This window comes from Dipodomys merriami, unplaced genomic scaffold (assembly GCF_024711535.1).
Source record: "Dipodomys merriami isolate MVZ:Mamm:240054 unplaced genomic scaffold, mDipMer1.0.p SCAF_8, whole genome shotgun sequence".
Taxonomy (NCBI): domain Eukaryota; kingdom Metazoa; phylum Chordata; class Mammalia; order Rodentia; family Heteromyidae; genus Dipodomys; species Dipodomys merriami.
In genome coordinates this window covers 54,436,842-54,454,531 of record NW_027206401.1, presented here as the reverse complement: position 1 = coordinate 54,454,531, position 17,690 = coordinate 54,436,842, and the positions used below count along the sequence as shown (strand labels likewise).

The 17,690-nt window shown below is 40.1% G+C and overlaps 1 pseudogene; it reads right to left on the bottom strand.

Annotated features, from left to right (window-relative positions):
- Window positions 1–17,690, bottom strand: part of LOC138819131 (ER membrane protein complex subunit 2 pseudogene) — a 50,493-nt pseudogene that overhangs the window by 27,898 nt on the left and 4,905 nt on the right.

Sequence of the window (17,690 nt, the reverse complement as noted above, 5' to 3'; positions counted from 1 at the left end):
CCCACCATTTGTCTAATAAGGGAGATAAAATTCAGAGCTGAAAGGAAGCCTCACAGAACGAGGCAGGATGGGGCTGTGAGGACTCCAGGAAGCCCTGGCAGGGATCTGGTGAGGATACAGGAATGTGATGATCTGATTATCCTTATTTTCCACGCTGAAGGAGTAAGAGGAGGAGGTGGCGATTAACTAACACGGAGAACAAGTTTCAGAAGAAAAAGAATGACTCAGGCTCTGCACTCTGCTGAATACGATAATGATTTGTATTTCCTTTTTATCCGGTGCCAATTTATGCACATATACATGACTACACTGCTCTGTCTACAATGTGCATTTGTGATGAGAATGATTTCCATTCATCTCATCAAAGAGCCAAGGCATTTAACAGCTCAGACTTGTAAAATAAACATCCAGAACTTTCTCCCCCATTTCCTTTAGGAGTCTGAATAGAAAATTAAAATCTTTTATTGAGAATACTATTTTTTTTTACTTTTTTAACACGTACTCAGCACATCATTTGTCATCCAGCTGACATAAACAGACTATAATATGAACAGCCAAAATATACATATAAGTGTGATTCTGCCATTTTGTGGCAACATTACCAGAAAACACAGATATTTCCTTTTAAATTTTGGGCTGTGAAATGCAACAACTGTGAGAAGTGAATTAAACTGATAAAACTTCTGTTAGTATATGTCTAGGATAGTCCTAGCATAGGATCACAATAGCACAATAGCTATGTACATATAAATGATGCTAATCAAAAGGAATTCCAAGATATGGAAACAAGAGAGTTTTTTTAATGTACTGTGTGAAGTTTTTCTTTTTCTTTTTTTTCCCTTTGGTTTATCCCCTGTTGACACTGTTTTTTATTTCGGTACCCTGTGACTTATATCTACATTTACTTGATTTGGGGAAGGGAAGGGGAATTGCAAAATGGTGAGATAAAGGACAAAGGCCGTGAACCAATGTAACAGCAATACTCACAGGACAACATGTTGGAAATGAACTTTACAACTTGGGGGTTATAGGAGCCAGGGAGGGAAAGGGGGAAAATATGGGGGAGGTAACAATATTCGACAAGAAAGGTACTCATTACCTTACTTATGTAACTGTAACCCCTCTGTACATCATTTTTACAATGAAATATTAAACTTAAAGAAATAATAAATGCCTTCTCTTAAAAATGTTTTTGTATGTCCGTCCCCCAAGGTATAACCCCTGCTTTCACTGTATTTGATGTCGGTATAATTTGTGGAGGGGAAGGGAAAAAAAACCAATCGTTTAAACAGGGATACAGGTGGACCCATTGCAACAATGAGATGTACAAGTCATTATGTTGAAAATGAACTTTACAACCTTAGTGGGGGGGGAGGAGGATTGGGGGGACGGAGGGAGGATAGGAAGGGATGGGAAGGGGAAACAAAGGAGGAGGCTACAATGCTTGATAAGAAATATACTCATTATCTTGCCCATGTAACTGTAACCCCTCTGGTACAGTATTTTCACAATAAAAAATATTTTTGAAAAAGTAATAGAAGTATAATAAAACAGAATATTTTGTATGAGGAGTATATTAGTGGGGGATATATTTTGGGAGAATTATTTTCTTAGAATGATAAAAATATTTTTTACATGAAATTATGTTGTTTTATGTACATATTGGAGAACATATATAATTATGCCTACTTATGATTTACTATAATATCAGTAATGAATGGAACAAAAGTATGCTATTCTATTTTGGTGCATGTATTCAAAACCCTTACTAATATTTATATAACATACAGAACATAATCACTATTGTAGTTACGCTATTCCTCAGGACTGCCAAACTCTTACTCCTGGTCCAACCCATGGATAAATATGATCCTATCTCTGACTCAGGTACCTGTACTATTCTATCATTCTAATTCAAAGCCCATGAGATCTAATTGTGTGTGTGTGTATGTGTGTGTGTGTGTGTTTGTATGTGTGTGTATTGAACTCAGAGCTTGAGCTCTTACTTAACTGCTTTACTCAAGACTAGAGCTCTACAACTTAAGTTAAACCACCACTTCCAGGATTTTTTTTGTTGGTTAATTGTAGATAAGAATCTCATGGACTCTCTTTTCTGGGCTGGCTTCCAAACACAATCCTCAGATCTCAGCCTTCTGAGTAGCTAGGATTACAGGCATGAGCCTCCAGTACCTGGAAGGAATCGAGATTTGTAAAACAGAATTACATGTGATATCAGGTGATAAAAATCTTACAAAACAAGAAGATAATCATCACATTATCTCACATGACTCTGATCGAGTTCCATTATTTGGGGGCACAGGGTTTTTAAATTTTCGGTTTCCATAAACTTGAGAGTTCTCCTATTGGACCTGGACCCTGTAATGGAATCACTGACTTTTGGTAGCTCTGTTTCCCCAATGATTTCACATATTTCTCATTTCTATCACTGTCCTCGTCATTCGGCCATGTATTTGCCAGCCCTTGTCTTCAGTAATTTTGGTAGTAACTATTTTTACTAGGGTGAGACTTATCTTACAGTGGTTTGAGTATGCATCTCTAGATCATTAGTCAGCATCTTTTCACATATCTGTTGGCTACTTGTACATCTTATAAGAAAGATACCAAGAAAATCATTATTTTATAGCAGCAATAAAATATTATATTCTTTCAGGAAAGTATTCATTCTAAGCCAGGCACCAAAATGGTTCACACCTATAATCTTACACAGGAGACTGAGATATCTGAGGATGGTGGTTCAAACTCAGCCCCAACAGAAAACTCCAGGAGACACTCATCTCAAATTAACCAGTAAAAATCCAGAATTACAGCTCTTACTGAAGTGTTAGAGTGCCAGCCTTGAGTTTAAAAAGCTAAGGGATAATATGCAGGACCTCAGTTCAAACCCCAGCACCAGTTCAAAAAATAAGTAATCAAGTAAATAAATAAACAGTAACAGTTTTGAAGCCCCAAAGTTCAGTCCATCGGATCTCTTTCCTCTTACTTTTTCTGAAGCTATTAACATGACTTCCAGACAAAAGCATTCATTCATCTCAGTTTGTGACTCAGATAGCATGCCACCTGGATTATTGTCATTTTCACTATTTTCCTCAAGATGAATATATGACCTTTTTGATGATGGCTTTCCTGAGCACTCCTATTGATATTGCTATTAAGCTTTGCTGAAAATCTATGGCATTAAGTTGGGCATTTGATAGGAAACTTAAGTCCTGACAGGCCTTATCTGCTAAAATAAACTTTTCTATAACTAACTCACATTTCAATCATTCCAATGTACCTGGGTTCTCTACAAACATTTGGTGGTCACATAAACCAACAACTAGGGAGTAGTTGAGCTCAGTTAACATACTAACATAACAATTTCATATGTATGAGGAAATGGTCTTGGGGAGGCCAATGGCTGAACCTAGAGATTCACCTTGTGTTTGTAGCAGGGGGAGAGCTTGCAGAGCCCAGGCTGCTGCCAGGAGCCGGAGGACAGGGGAGGGCAGAGAAGGGCAGGGGAGGACAGGGGAGGGCAGGGGAGGGCAGGGGAAGGCAGGGGAGGGCAGGGGAGGACAGGGGAGGGCAGGGGAGGGCAGGGGAGGGCAGGGGAGGGCAGGGGAGGGCAGGGGAGGGCAGGGGAGGGCAGAAGACAGAGGGCAGAGCCTAGGCTGCCCATGAGCCAGAGCACAGAGGAGGACAGGCGACAGGCCTGTCATGTGCTTCCAGGTCCTCCCAGTGCTCATGGCACTGAAGCAGGGAGGATCTGAGAGCACAGCAGCATTTCTCTCTGGCGCTTAGAATGCTGGTCCTACCTGCAGCACTGCGTCTGTGGTGAGAGGAAGGCTGCTGGGCCTACAGGCTACAGACTCCTGTGGGCAATGTTGCTCCAGGAAGGCAAAGGAGGGAAACTTCTGGGGGGAATACAGCCCCTGCACTGCCTCAGCCCCAGCTTGAGAGAACCGATTGTCTGTGCAGAGATTGATTTTTCTTCCCTGTGAATGGCACTCTGGGATATGATCAAAAGATCAGCCTAAAACACAACACGGTAGAAAAATGAGCTGACCTATGAACTAAAGCCTTAGAAATGTATTCAATTCTAGGAAAAGTTAGGAATCTCCAAATAAAACAGATGTTCAGAAGCCCAGATGGACAGGACTGGCGAGAGCCTCTGCACTGCACACCGCACCAGAGAGGAAGGAAGGAAATGGAAGCCTGCACAAGGAAAGACCAAGTTGTACACAAAAGCAAACCCATTAGAATTAAATTAGACATCGCAGCACAAACCTGAAAGCACAGAATTACATATTTTCATCTCTAAAAGCAAATTACTGCCAAGCATAATTATTACATCCAAGAGAAATGTCCTTGAAAAATCAATGCAGAGATGAAGACCTCCCAAGGTGAGCACAAAATAACGCAATTTATGACTGCAAAGCCAGGATGGAAGAATTCATGTGAAAGAGCCCTATCCTCAGATGAGGAAGGAAGACTGTTACAAACCCCAGAGGCCAGAGAAGAAGAAGGGAGACAATGAGAAGAAAAGAATTAGAACTGTTCCACTCAGCAAACCAGTAATCTAAGAGAAATATGAGAGAAGCCAATGAAATGAACACACTCAGTGAACACCTCTCAATTGTGAGCCTAAATGTAGATGACTTTAACGCCTGTTATAAAGGGGGTGGGGTCAAGGGGAAAGAGGAAGGTGAGTGACGAGGAGAAGAGGGAAGAATGCAGTTAAGACTCCAATGAACATCCTACAAAAGCAACCAAAGTGAGGGAACAGCTGGGGAGGGGAGGGGTGTGTGAGAATGCTGAAGGAGGTGACATGGATCAGGATATATCATACTCATAAACCGGTATGTGAAAGGACAACTCCCTTGTGCAACTACTTAAAGATAATAAATCAGGGACTGGAAAGGTGACTCAGTGGTAGAGTGCTTGCCTTGTATGCATGAGGCCCTGGGTTCAATTCCACAGCACCACATAAACAGAAAAAGCCGGAAGTGGTGCTATGGTTCAAGTGGTAGAGTGCTAGCCTTGAGCTGGAGAGCTGAGGGAAAGTGCCCAGGCCCAGAGTTCAGGCCCCATGACTGACAAAAAAAAGATAATAAATTAATAAATTAATGGAAACAACAATGCAGATTGGCTGGTTGGCTTTTTTTAAAAATGATTCTACTGCTTGTTTTCTTCAAGAGACACAACTCACTGGCAAAGATACTGAAAGTGAAAGGATGGAACAGAAACAGCAAACAGGAGGAAACAGATTATGCAAGAGTAACACCACTCCTAGTTGGCAAGGTAGAAATTATAAAAGCTCATGACACTTAACAGCATGCCTCAGAACAATCAATGGGTCAGTGAAGAAATGAAAAGGGAACTCTCCAAAGAAATGAAAATGGGAAAACACAAGGAGCACTGCAAAGACATTGCAAAGTGGGATGTTTATTGTAATAAATATTCACATAAAAGAGTTCAAATAGGGCTAGGAAGGTGGCTCAGTGGTAGAGCGCTTGCCTTACATCCCTGGGCTCGATTCCTCAGCACCACATAAGAAAAAAGAAAAAAGCCAGAAGTAGCGCTGTGGCTCAAGTGGTAGGGCACTAGTCTTGAGCTGAAGAGCTGAGGGACAGCGCCCAGGCCCAGAGTTCAGGCCCCACGACCGGACCCCCCACATAAAAAAGAAAGAAAGAGTTCAAATAAACAACTTCACTGTTGTATCTCAAGGAACAGAAAAACAAGAACAGAACCAAAACTGAAATTAGAAGACAAAAAAGAAAGAAAAGAAAGAAAGAAAAACAAAGATCAGAGCTCAAGCCAATTAAGTAACTATGAAAAAATATAAATGACAGATTAAGTATTTGCTAAAATGTCCATGGAACTTCCATTTTCTTCACCTTCAGCCTCCTGCCATCTCCCTCCCACTGACCCCCAAGAAAGAGGGCTGTTACATTTATCTCCATTAGGTATTTCTGCACAAGAAATAAAGGAAATGCATACCAAAAAATATCCATAAAGGAAATGTCAATCAAAACAACACTAAAATTCCACCTCCCCATGGTAGAATGGCCACCATCAAAACACAACAACAGACGTGGGCCCAAGGACAGGGAAAAAGGAACCCTATTCACAGTGTTAGTGGGAACTGTTAACTTGTTCAACCACTCAGGAAAGCAGTGTGGAGATTCCTAAAAAAAAAAAAAAAAAAAAAAAAAAAAAAAAAAAAACAACAACTAAGCACGGAGCTTCTCTATGACCCAGCAATGCCATTCTTGAGAACTTACCTAAAAAACTGTAAATTAGGATAGAGTAAAGCTGTCTGCACAACCACAGTAACTGCTGCACTATTCACCATAGCCATGGTGTGGAATCAGCACAGATACTATTTAATATCCATTCAATGGACAAATGGATTAAGAAAATATCGTGTATGTGCACAATGGAATTCTATTCATTCATTAGAAAGAATATTATAATATCGTTTGCAAAGAAATGGATGAGCCTGTAAAATAATTACATTAGAAAGTAAGTCAGAGGCCCAGAGAGACAAAGTATCCATGTTTTCCTTTACATGTGGAACTAATTCATAAATATACAATTAGACACATAAAGGGGTTGTAAGCAAGTGTACACAAATGTAGTAACCAAAGTACAGAATTTGCAGGAGAGAACTAAATTTGTATAATTCCTGACAAAAATGAAGCTGCAATCCAACAAAAAAAACTGGGTAAAAGGAGTAGAGCAAAGTGAAGTGGAGGGGTGAAAGAGAGAAAGAGAGGAGAATGCAGTCTTAATATTCAATACATGTTCTATGAATATAGGAAAATTGAGGAGAGGGGTTGACTTGGGAGAGATGAGGAAAATGACGAAAGGTGACATCAATCAATACATTATACTTATAAATTGACATGTTGAATGGTAACCCTTTATACAACTACTTAAATAATAAACCTACGATTCTAAAAAGTGAAAAAAATGAAATTTCACAGCTAAGATCTGAAGGGATCTTTGACTTCCTGTTCTTGTGTTCCAATTAACTCTGGGTGAATCTGATGTAATTTTCTATTGCTTCTCATATAATCATGGACGGTACTCTTTGCCACGTGATACTATTTTATCCTTGAGCTCAGCAGTGGATAGGGAGAATGGAACCGTGAGAGAAAGCCAGTTTTCCTTTTGTAGTCAGAGGTCCATGTGTAAAGAATCTTTTAAATAATTACTGGCCTTTTAAGATGCTTAATGTAAATACATATTTCCTCAAAGTTTTCCTGCTTATATTATTTTTTAAATTTCCTCCAATATTTTTTCTTAATGAAATTTTTATTATTTTCATGGCTCAAAAGACAAATTCTTAATATGTGACTAGCAAATATTTTTCTGACACTTAAAAACATACCACTGCACAATTAGTGAAGAAATCTATACCAGTAAAGATACACTAATAGTCAAATTACGGTAAATTACAGTATACTTGGTAAAAATCATTTTCCTGACAATACAGCCCATTTTCTTCCATTAAAATGATTTCTGACTTTTACTCTGCTATTGTAAATGCATGAAAATTACTTTTTCTGCTACACAGCCCCATCCTAGCAAGTGAGAACCACACTGGACAGCTTCTCTAAATTAATCCACTGCAGATAGTTTCAAGTTGCATTTAAAAACCTGGGAATTTCTTTGTAAACTGTGGTAAAAAGAACCACCAATCTTTCAGATTTGTGGATTAATTCATTGTTGATGAAACAGACAAATACATATATTATGTTTTTAACTACAGTCAACCTCTTTTATTAATCTTTTCAATAAACATTTGTTGAGACATTCTGTGATAACGTTATATTGAACAGTACAGAAGACAAACACAAAATCCACAACTCTGAAAATGATGTGTATGCACTACAAATGCCTAAAAATATTAGATAGTTGATAATGACTGATTTTTATGGAAACTAATTGTGTAATTTGTATAAAAATGGAAAGATCTGGAGAAAATTATGTTAAATGAAATAATGCAGAGCCAGAGAGACAAAGGATACATGTTTTTCCTTATATGTGGAAACTAGATTTAGCTTATAAATTCACAGTTAAATACATTGGGTAGTGTGCAGGTGTATACAAATGTACTAACTGAAATATGGTAGATTCAAAGGAGAACTCAAATAGTGTAATTCCTTAGAAAGACAAAGTCAAAGTTCAACAAAATAAAACACCAGGAAGTGAGTACTAGAAAGGGGTGGGGAGGAGTCATGTGGGAAAAGGGAGAAGAATAAAGATGAGAAGAGGGGGAAATGCACACAAGAATCCAATATATATCCTGCAAAATTAAGAAGAGTGAGGGAAGGGTAAGGAAGGGGAGGGATGGGTGAGACAGTCAGGGCATGACATGGATCATGCTGCACTGTGTTCATAAACTGCCTTGCTAAGTAGCAAATCCTTTGTACTATTCAAAGATAATTTTTTAAAAAGGTAAAATTTAGTTTTTTCAACTTAAATGGAAAAGCTGTAATCAATTCTTATGGGTTGATTAAACCACTCCTTCCACTTTTCTTCTTCACAAAAGTGACTATTAGTCAACAGAAGCATACATAAACTGCATAAGATACCAAAGAAAGGAAAATTCAAACAATTTTTCATTTCCTCCCTTCTCAGGAAACAGTTTGTGTAGCTGGTTCATAATACACTGAGTCTATCGCTTCTGCTTTTCCTTCTTAAGATAAATATAGCCCCATCACTTGCTTTCTCTCTGGCATGAAGACATGCTTGTGCTTGGCATTTGTGTCTTAGAAGATGTGTCTCTAAGGTCATGCCCAGGAGAAGCACAGATGATAACTCTGATCAGACCTCCTATTTGTTGACTGCTAACAAAAAGGGGAAAAGGTTAAGATGGCTGAGCACTGCAACCTCAGCTACTCAGGAAGCTGAGATCTGGAGATCATTTCAAAGCCAGCCATTAAACGGACGTATAAACGAAATGAAGCTGGTCCCAGTGATGGTTTTAACCAATAGTGGCAGACTGAGCATGGGGGTCAGTACTTCAGTCCCTTGAGGTGCTCATCTCCTAGGTTCCTGATAAGAGGACAGAGTGCAGGTTGGAGCAACCCTGGAGATGACCCAGGCCACACATGGGAAGAAGAAACTTGTGGGACAAATTCACCAAAGTTTAAATATTCATGAATCACATCTATTGTAAGAAAATCGCTCCTTTCTACAAATTAATGTATCTTGAACAAATATATTTCAAAAGAACATCACAGAATTTAATCAGACATTTTTCTCGTAAAATATTTTTCCAATTCTTTCCTCCAAACATTCATGACATGCCGTATTTTTCAATGCATTATTACACATATAATGCATTGGTATATTTTTTTACTTTAGATGACAACTATAATTAAGAGCACTTATTGATTAAAGATGATTTAATTATTTTCAAAGCTCTCCATTTTAATTCCTTCTCCTCTCTCTCTCCCCTCCCCCCCCCCCGCTTTAGTTTCTAGTACTGGGGCTTGAATTCCCAGACTAAGTACTCCTTTAGCTTTTTCTGTAAAGGCCAGTTCTCTACCACGTATCCATAGCTCCACTATGGCTTTTTAGTGTTTTTAGTGGTTAATTGGAGATCAGAATCTTCAGGACATTTCTCCCTGAGCTGGCTTTGACCTTTAATCGTCGGAGCTCAGCCTTCTGTGTAGCTGGGATTACAAGTGTGAGCCACCAACCTCTGGCTTTCCACATTTTTTGTAGACTCATATCTGCTTATCATGGTTCTCTCTGAAGAAATTTAACAGTTCTTTTAGTACAGAAAGATAGTTACAAATTCTTGCAGATTTTGACTGAAAATTTCTTTATTTGGCCTTTCATTATTAAAAGGTATTTTTGGTCAGTATATTTGGCTAAGATTCTGTGCTAATGATGTTTACCTGTTAATTTTGGGTTATTTTTGGTTAATTTTGGGTTAATTTTGTTTTGGGTTTGTGTTGTTATGAAGCAGTGTCTATGGAAAATTTTGAAAAGAAATTCTTTTGGGGGATTTTTGTGTGTATCTCTATCTAGGACCTAAAACTGAGGGCCTAGGGTAATGTTCTGTCAATTGGGCCACATCCTCCATTTTTTTCTCTTTTTTTGGATACTTAATTTGTGGTAAGAGTCTAACAAACATTTCTGCTTGGGCTGGCTTCAAACCACAATCCTCAGATCTGAGCCTCCCAAGTAGCTGGGATTACAGGTATTTTTTTTTCCTTTTTCATTTTTTTTTTTTTTTTTGTCAGTCATGGAGCTTGAACTCTGTGCCTGGGTGCTGTCTCTTAGCTCTTCAGTTCAAGGCAAGCATTCTACCACTTGAGCCACTGGGCCACTTCTGGTTTTCTGATGGTTAACTGGGGATAAGAGTCTGGGGATAAGATTGTGGCTTTGAAGCACAATCCTCAGATCTCAGCCTCCTGAGTAGCTGGGATTACAGGCGTGAGCCACCGGCAGCCAGCTAAAATGGGAAATTTTTTTAGAGAAAGTTTTGCCAGCTGGCCCAGAGCAGCCTGGAACTTTAAATTCTTCTGTCTTGTCTGCCAGATGTTTGGAATGCATGTAGGTGTTCAGTGGTGTGGGGTGCCAGTGGTCAGCTTATGGTTTCTTTAGAAAGTCCACTTGAATGCCTTTTGCTTCTCTTCCTGCCAGTGCTAAATTACATCACCCAGTGGCAAAGCATATGGAAGACAATGGGTAGCGCTTGTAGTAAGGGCTAGGGGAAGAAAGGATGGCTGAACGCTAAAGTGTACCAGACACAGCCAGTGCTCAAGGCCATGATGTTATAAGGACGTGGTTTGAGGTTCGCATGGGTTCCCTGTGTGACATGAACACTGGAGGACTGCACTGTAGGAATGTGGAAGATGAGCAAGAAAGGAGGGTTACGGGAAACCCAAGAGCAACACTAATAGAAAGGTCCAAACACTATAATGCACTTGAGGCTTCACGAACACCTGAAAGGTTGTCAAAGTCACCTGTCCCTGGACTGGGGTTCATGTGTGATCACACCTGGGGGACAAGTGGCAATCTTTATTTGAAATCTCACTTATATGAGAGGTGACAGGGGCTCATGTGTGATCTCATCTACATGACAGAGGGCAGTGGTTCATGTGTGATCTCATGTCGATGACAGGCCACAGTGGTTCACATGTGATCTCATGTAGATGACAGGAGTAGGGGTTCATGTGTGATCTCATGTAGATGATGGGGCAGGAGTTGAGGTGTGATCTCATGTAGATGACAGGGGGCAGTGGTTCACATGTGATCTCATCTACATGATAGGTGTCAGTGGTTCATGTGTGATCTCATGTAGATGACAGGGGACAGGAGTTGAGATGTGATCTCATGTAGGTGGACAGGGGGCAGTGGTTCACATGTGATCTCATCTACATGACAGGGGCAGTGGTTCACATGTGATTGCATGTAGATGATGAGGGTGGGAGTTCATGTGTGATCTCATATAGATGACAGGGGCAGTGGTTCACACGTATCTCATCTATGTGATAGGTGACAGTTGTTCACATGTGATCTCATGTAGATGATGGACAGGGATTCATGTGTGATCTCATGAAGATGACAGGGGGCAGGGGCTCATGTGTGATCTCATGTAGATGACAGGTGGCAGTGGTTCACATGTATCTCATCTATGTGATAGGTGACAGTGGTTCACGTGTGATCTCATGTAGATGACAGGGACAGGGGTTCATGTGTGATCTCATGTAGATGACAGGTGGCAGTGGTTCATGTATGATCTCATCTGGATGACTTGATTTGATCTAGATGACAGGTGTCAGTGGGCTCCTTTATAATCTCCTCTAGAAGGCATACATTATGGAGTTTGGCAAATGGCATTCATTTTTTCCATTATGTCAGGAATATAGGGCAAAGGAACTAAAAATTACAAGGAAATGTCATGGTAAAACTGGACAGCAACTGGAGGATACAGAATGCAGAATTTGGAAGGTCAGCTCCATCTTTCCACTTTAATAGTGTCTGAAAAGAACTAAAACCTGTAGGACTCACCTTCTGATCCCTTAATGCAATGTCTGATCTGCATTCCGGAGCCTGGGCTTGGCAGCCTTTGTAAAGTGAGGCACAATCACCTTCAGGAGACGTCAGAGGCCAGGGGAGTGGGGTCAGATCTAACCTATTTTAGAATGAAGAAAAAGCAATGGTTAGCCCATAGTCTGGAATCTTCTCCAGGTCTGATGACAACAGTACACTGACAGATGCTTTTTGGTCCAATCAAGTCCACTCTCATAAAATTATATATGTGTGTTTGTGTGTGTATACTGTATATGTATATACTGTGTGTGTGTATATACTGCTGTCCCACAGGAAAAAGCATACCTGGAACCAAATATACTAAAATGTGCATTTCCTATTACTATTTAATTTGAAAATTAAAATTCAGATGTTATAGTGAGAAAAAAAACCTAGAGCAACAAATATTCTTGTCACAGAAGCATTCCCTATATCGCTGTGGAGTGCCATGCATGGACATTCCAAGGCTCATTCTTTTTATTTTTATTTTTACACAGAATTTATGGGCTTTATTTCTGTCCACTGTAAGTTTAAGTATTAACTTCCTACAAGTTGTGATATCAGGGAGAAAATCATTCTCAGTGAGATTCTACTAAGTAATCTTCCCTCATTTGTTTCACTAATAAATTGGAAAGAAAAATTCCTATAACCTAACAGCATGAAAAGTAAGTATAATGAAAATCTACAGGATGTTGTATAAAATGATAAATACTTGCTTTCTGGAGTTTGGTTCCCATTAACTTTAACAGAAATTAGGAGACAGGACTGGCAACACTTGGCATGCTCATCCGTGCCAGCGGAGGAGTCTGATGAGTCCTCATTCTGCAATGTTTCATATATCCACATAGGGCAGGGGGAGGCTCTGCCTACTCAGTAAAATGACTGCTTCTGAAAAGCCAGGTTTCAGTATGCTTCTCAGCCTTTGCTTGTGTAGGTCATGCATGAAATTTTTATCACTGAGTCTGAAAGTTGTCTGGAAAATACTAAAGCACTTACTTTTACTTAATAAGAGCAAATAAAACTTTGGGAACAAAGTCACAAGTTACACTGTATCAGGTGTTCATACTAACACAGGTAGCTGCATTATCTCGCCAAGTATGGGGCTAGTGTCAGTCCTATCCTGGAAAGCATTCTTGAGTTTAGGAACCCATCAGTGGAAAACACAGAAACAATGGCTCTCTGTATGCATTTGCAATATAAATTTAGAACGGAATCAAATCTTGGTTGGTAGCTGTCCACAGACACAGACTGACAGTGTAATAATAGAAAAAATAGATCAGCCACATGAGTGAAAACCAAAAGCAAAGAAAATTAACTGTTATTATATAAGAAAAAGGGGATTTAAAGAACAGAACATTAAAAAGAGATAAAATGGATAAAACAAATGGAGGAATCAAGTTAAAAAAGAAACATCAATTGTAAATGTGTTCACACAATTCTTCAACACATAACTTTGTGAAATGAAAGTAAATTTAAATAGAGAATGAGAATCTAATATAATTTTAGTAAGAAACATATAGACCACATTTTTCATTGAGAAAGAAAGACCAGGTAATAAGAATCAAGAAAACAAACATCAGACTTATAGATCAAATTGATTTAATGAACAATGAGAGCTATGGAATGTACATTCTCCTCGTATCTAGAATACAACCTACACATCTCCACAGAGCATAGCTCCACCAATGAAAAGAATCCCAAATCATATCCTGTGCCTTTCCTGACACTATAAAATAAAATAAAAACAAAGAACAAAAGAAACTTCAAAAATTATAAAAATTTATGAATACTTAACATTTTTCTCAGCAATCAATGGGTCCTTGAAGAAATCAAAGCATATGCTTTAAAGAAATGAGAAGTGGAAAACTGATGGAACACAGCAAACACAACACTAAAGTCCAGCAAATATCTACATAAGAGTAAAAAGTTCAAACAAACAACTTTACTGATCTAATGCATCTCAAGAAAATGGAAAAGCAAAAGCAAACCAAAGCCAAAATTACAAGAAGACAAGAAAAAACAAAGATTAGAGCTCAGATAAAAGAAATTATCAAGTATCCATGAGGATAAAAAAATGGAGTTTGAGGAGGAGGAAGAGGAAGAAGAGGAAAAGGAAAGGAGGAAAAAGAGGAAGAGGAGAAGAAGGAGGAAGAAGAAAAGTAAATTAAATAAATTTTATAAATAATCAGCTATCTGAGGGAAGACACCCAAGACTCTGAAATGAGATGTGATCTCGCTATTGACACAGAACTACAAAGGCTCATTAGACACTGCTACAAAAAGTTTTATGCTTACTAATTTGAAAATAAAATGGATAAATATTTGGACATGTACATTCTCCAGAAATTGATCCATGAAGATACAGAAAATATGATCTCATCCTTGCCAGGTATTGGGCATGAATCCGCAGCAAAAAGCCTTCCAAAGAAGCTGAGTAGTGCCTGGCTTCATAGCCTGACTCTGCTAAGCTTTTAAAGAAGCAATACAACTTTTTCTCAAACTCTTCTGAAACATCCAGGCAGAAACGAATGCTGTAACCTCAGCTATTGCAAGTTAGAAACAGGAGCACTCGTGTTTGAGGCCAGCATGAGCATAAAGCTATCTAGACCCCCCCTCAAAGAATCACCAGGGCGCAGTGGCACATACCAGTAATCACATCTGTTTGGGAGTCAGAGACAGTGATGTGGGAGGCTGGATTTGTGAAAAAGCAAAGAGACCTGTGTGGAAAACAATCAAAGCAAAATGGCTGAGAGTATGGTTCAGGCTCAAGGCCTTGAGTTCAATCCCCCTACGCAGACATAGGCACACAGGTATACAGACACACAGACACAGATACACAGACCCACAGACACAGACACACAGACACACAGACACACAGACACACACACACACACAAACACACACACACACACACACACACACACACACACACACACACACCATTCCATAGTATAAGAAGATATGGCACCAACCCAGATGCCCCTCAGTAGATGAATGGATCAAGAAAATGTGGTATATATACACAATGGAATTCTATGCCTCCATCAGAAAGAATGACATTTCCCCATTTGTTAGGAAATGGAAAGGTTTGGAAAAAATTATATTAAGTGAAGTAAGCCAGGCCCAAAGAAGCATAGGTCCCATGGTTTCCCTTATTTGCAATATCTAGTATAGGTATGAGTCAAGCGGAAAAGGTCAGATAATGTGATGTTAGGAAAATGAACCCTTAAATATGTATTTTAATGTTTTCGCTTCTTTCATGCATGTGTTTCTAACGCATTTATAAGATTATTTCTTTGTTGCTCTGTATGTCCCTCCCCCACAGTGTAACCCCCGCTTTCACTATATTTGATGTCAGTATAACATGTGGAGGAGATGGGGACAAACAAGTCGTTTAAGGATTCAGGTGGACCTGTTGCAACAATGAGAAGTACAAAATGTCATGTCAAAACCAGCTTTACAATGTCGGTGTGGGGGGGGGGAGGGGGGTATAATTGGGTGGGGGAGGGGGGTATAATTGGGTGGGGGGAGGGGGGAGGCGGGGAAGGGAGGTGAAGGGTAAACAAAGGAGGAGGCTGCAATGCTTGGTAAGGAATGTATGCATTATCCTGCCTATGTAATTGTAGCCCCTCTGTACAGTATGTTCTCAAATAAAATAAAATTAAATTAAAAAAAAAAAGAAAGGAGATAAGTGAAAACTCATCTTACCAGGACAGTATTAACCTGACACCCAGACCTGGCAAGGAATATAAACACCAACGGCATCTGTAGACCACAGTATGTCCAATGGACTCACAAAAAATGCTTCCAAATCTCATTTAGCAGCTTATCAAAACCATCAGTTTGCATAAAAGGGATGTATCCCAGAGATGCAGTTACAGGTGTCCAGCTATACACAAATCAATAAAGGTAGCAGGTCACATAAGCATATGAGGAAACTGCCAGCAGATGTGCAGAGTGCCCAAGCGGGAGATGCGATGACAGATTCAAGTTTTCCTGTCACTCAATGTGGATGGGCACCATGGCAGATGCATGTACAAAAATGGAGCAATAAAATCTGTCAAAAATGTTTACAAAGAGGGAAGAAGATACAGGAGAATGGTGGGGGGGGCACAGATTTGATCAGGATACATTGTACCCCCTTTTACGACTAATATGTACTAATAAAGTACTATCTGAGTAACGATTGATGTTGGTTCACTCCCAAACTAGACCTCCAGGCAGGCTGTGTGGTGTGAAGCTTTGCTTACCCTAATGCCCTGGGAGCAGGAGCAGGGGCTGGTGGCTGATTTGCAAGTGGGGTCTCACGCTCTGATCTGAGGGTGACAGGCCCGACCAGTCACTCTGGTCTGAGGGTGACAGGCCCAACCAGCTCACTCTGGTTTGAGTGCAGCAGGGCCTGACCTGTTGATGCTGGCACGGAGGATGTGGGGCCATGGCCCTGGCACGATGCCCGCTGCAGTGTCAGACATGGCTCTGCAGGAGCTTGCTCCAGGCTGGGGCAGTGGGAGACCACCAGGCAGCACTCCTCTGTCTCCCTGCAATGGACCTCACAGAACCAATTCCCAATTTGTTCCCACAGCAACCAGAAGACCATCCACTGGCCGGGCCAGAAGCATTCCCAGAGAGAAAGAACTGGGAAGGGGGAAGATGCGCACATCATTAACATACTCGGCTGCCAGATGAGGACTTTGATTGAGAGCCACATTACAACACAGCTTTGCAACAGCAGAGCTCTGAGAACCATTGGGATGCTGGGATCCACAACAGCACCGCTGAGTTCATTTGGAGAAGTAGAAATGTGTTCTCTGTGGGTTGAGCCAGCCACAAGCTGGGCACTGGGTGGGTTGAGGATAGAATTAATGGCAAAGTGGGAGGTTGTACTGATCAGAGATGAAACTCTGTGGCCAGCTCATTCCTCAGTAGAGTAATACAGCCTCAGAAAGAAACATCATTTCCATTTGGAATAGAACTAAAAACATCAGTATTTGCTGTGTTCTCCCAGGGTTGACATCAATTCCCCCATCCCTCTCTCTCCCTTCTGCTCTTCTATCCTCTCTCCTACTCACTCTCTCTCTGTCTCTCTCTCTGTCTCTGTCTCTCTCTGTCTCTCTGTCTCTCTCTCTGTCTCTCTGTCTCTCTCTGTCTCTCTCTGTCTCTGTCTCTGTCTCTGTCTCTGTCTCTCTCTCTCTCTCTCTCTCTGTCTCTCTCTCTCTCTCTCTCTCTCTCTCTTATGCACACAACCCTGGCTCTTATTATTCTCTTATGGACTAAGAGAAATATGACAAGCATATTTCAAAATATAATTTATTATGTTATGAATTTTTAATCAGCTGGGCAGTGTCACTTTTGCAGAAGCAGCTTGTGAATAAATGGATGAATGAATGAACAAGTAAATGAATGAATGAATGTGAATGGAAACTTTCCAGATGCATTGGTACTGATGAAATGTTTCAGTAACTTATGTGCATGGTTGACAGGACCTTCCCTGAGTGGTAGTTCTTCTCCTGTGGCATGACTTACTCATGGTAGCAATGTTAAGGTTCTAACTTTCTATTATATTTATAATCCTTACTGTCCCATCAGTTGTTATATTTTTGATGCAGGAGTTGCAATATTTTTTTCTATGC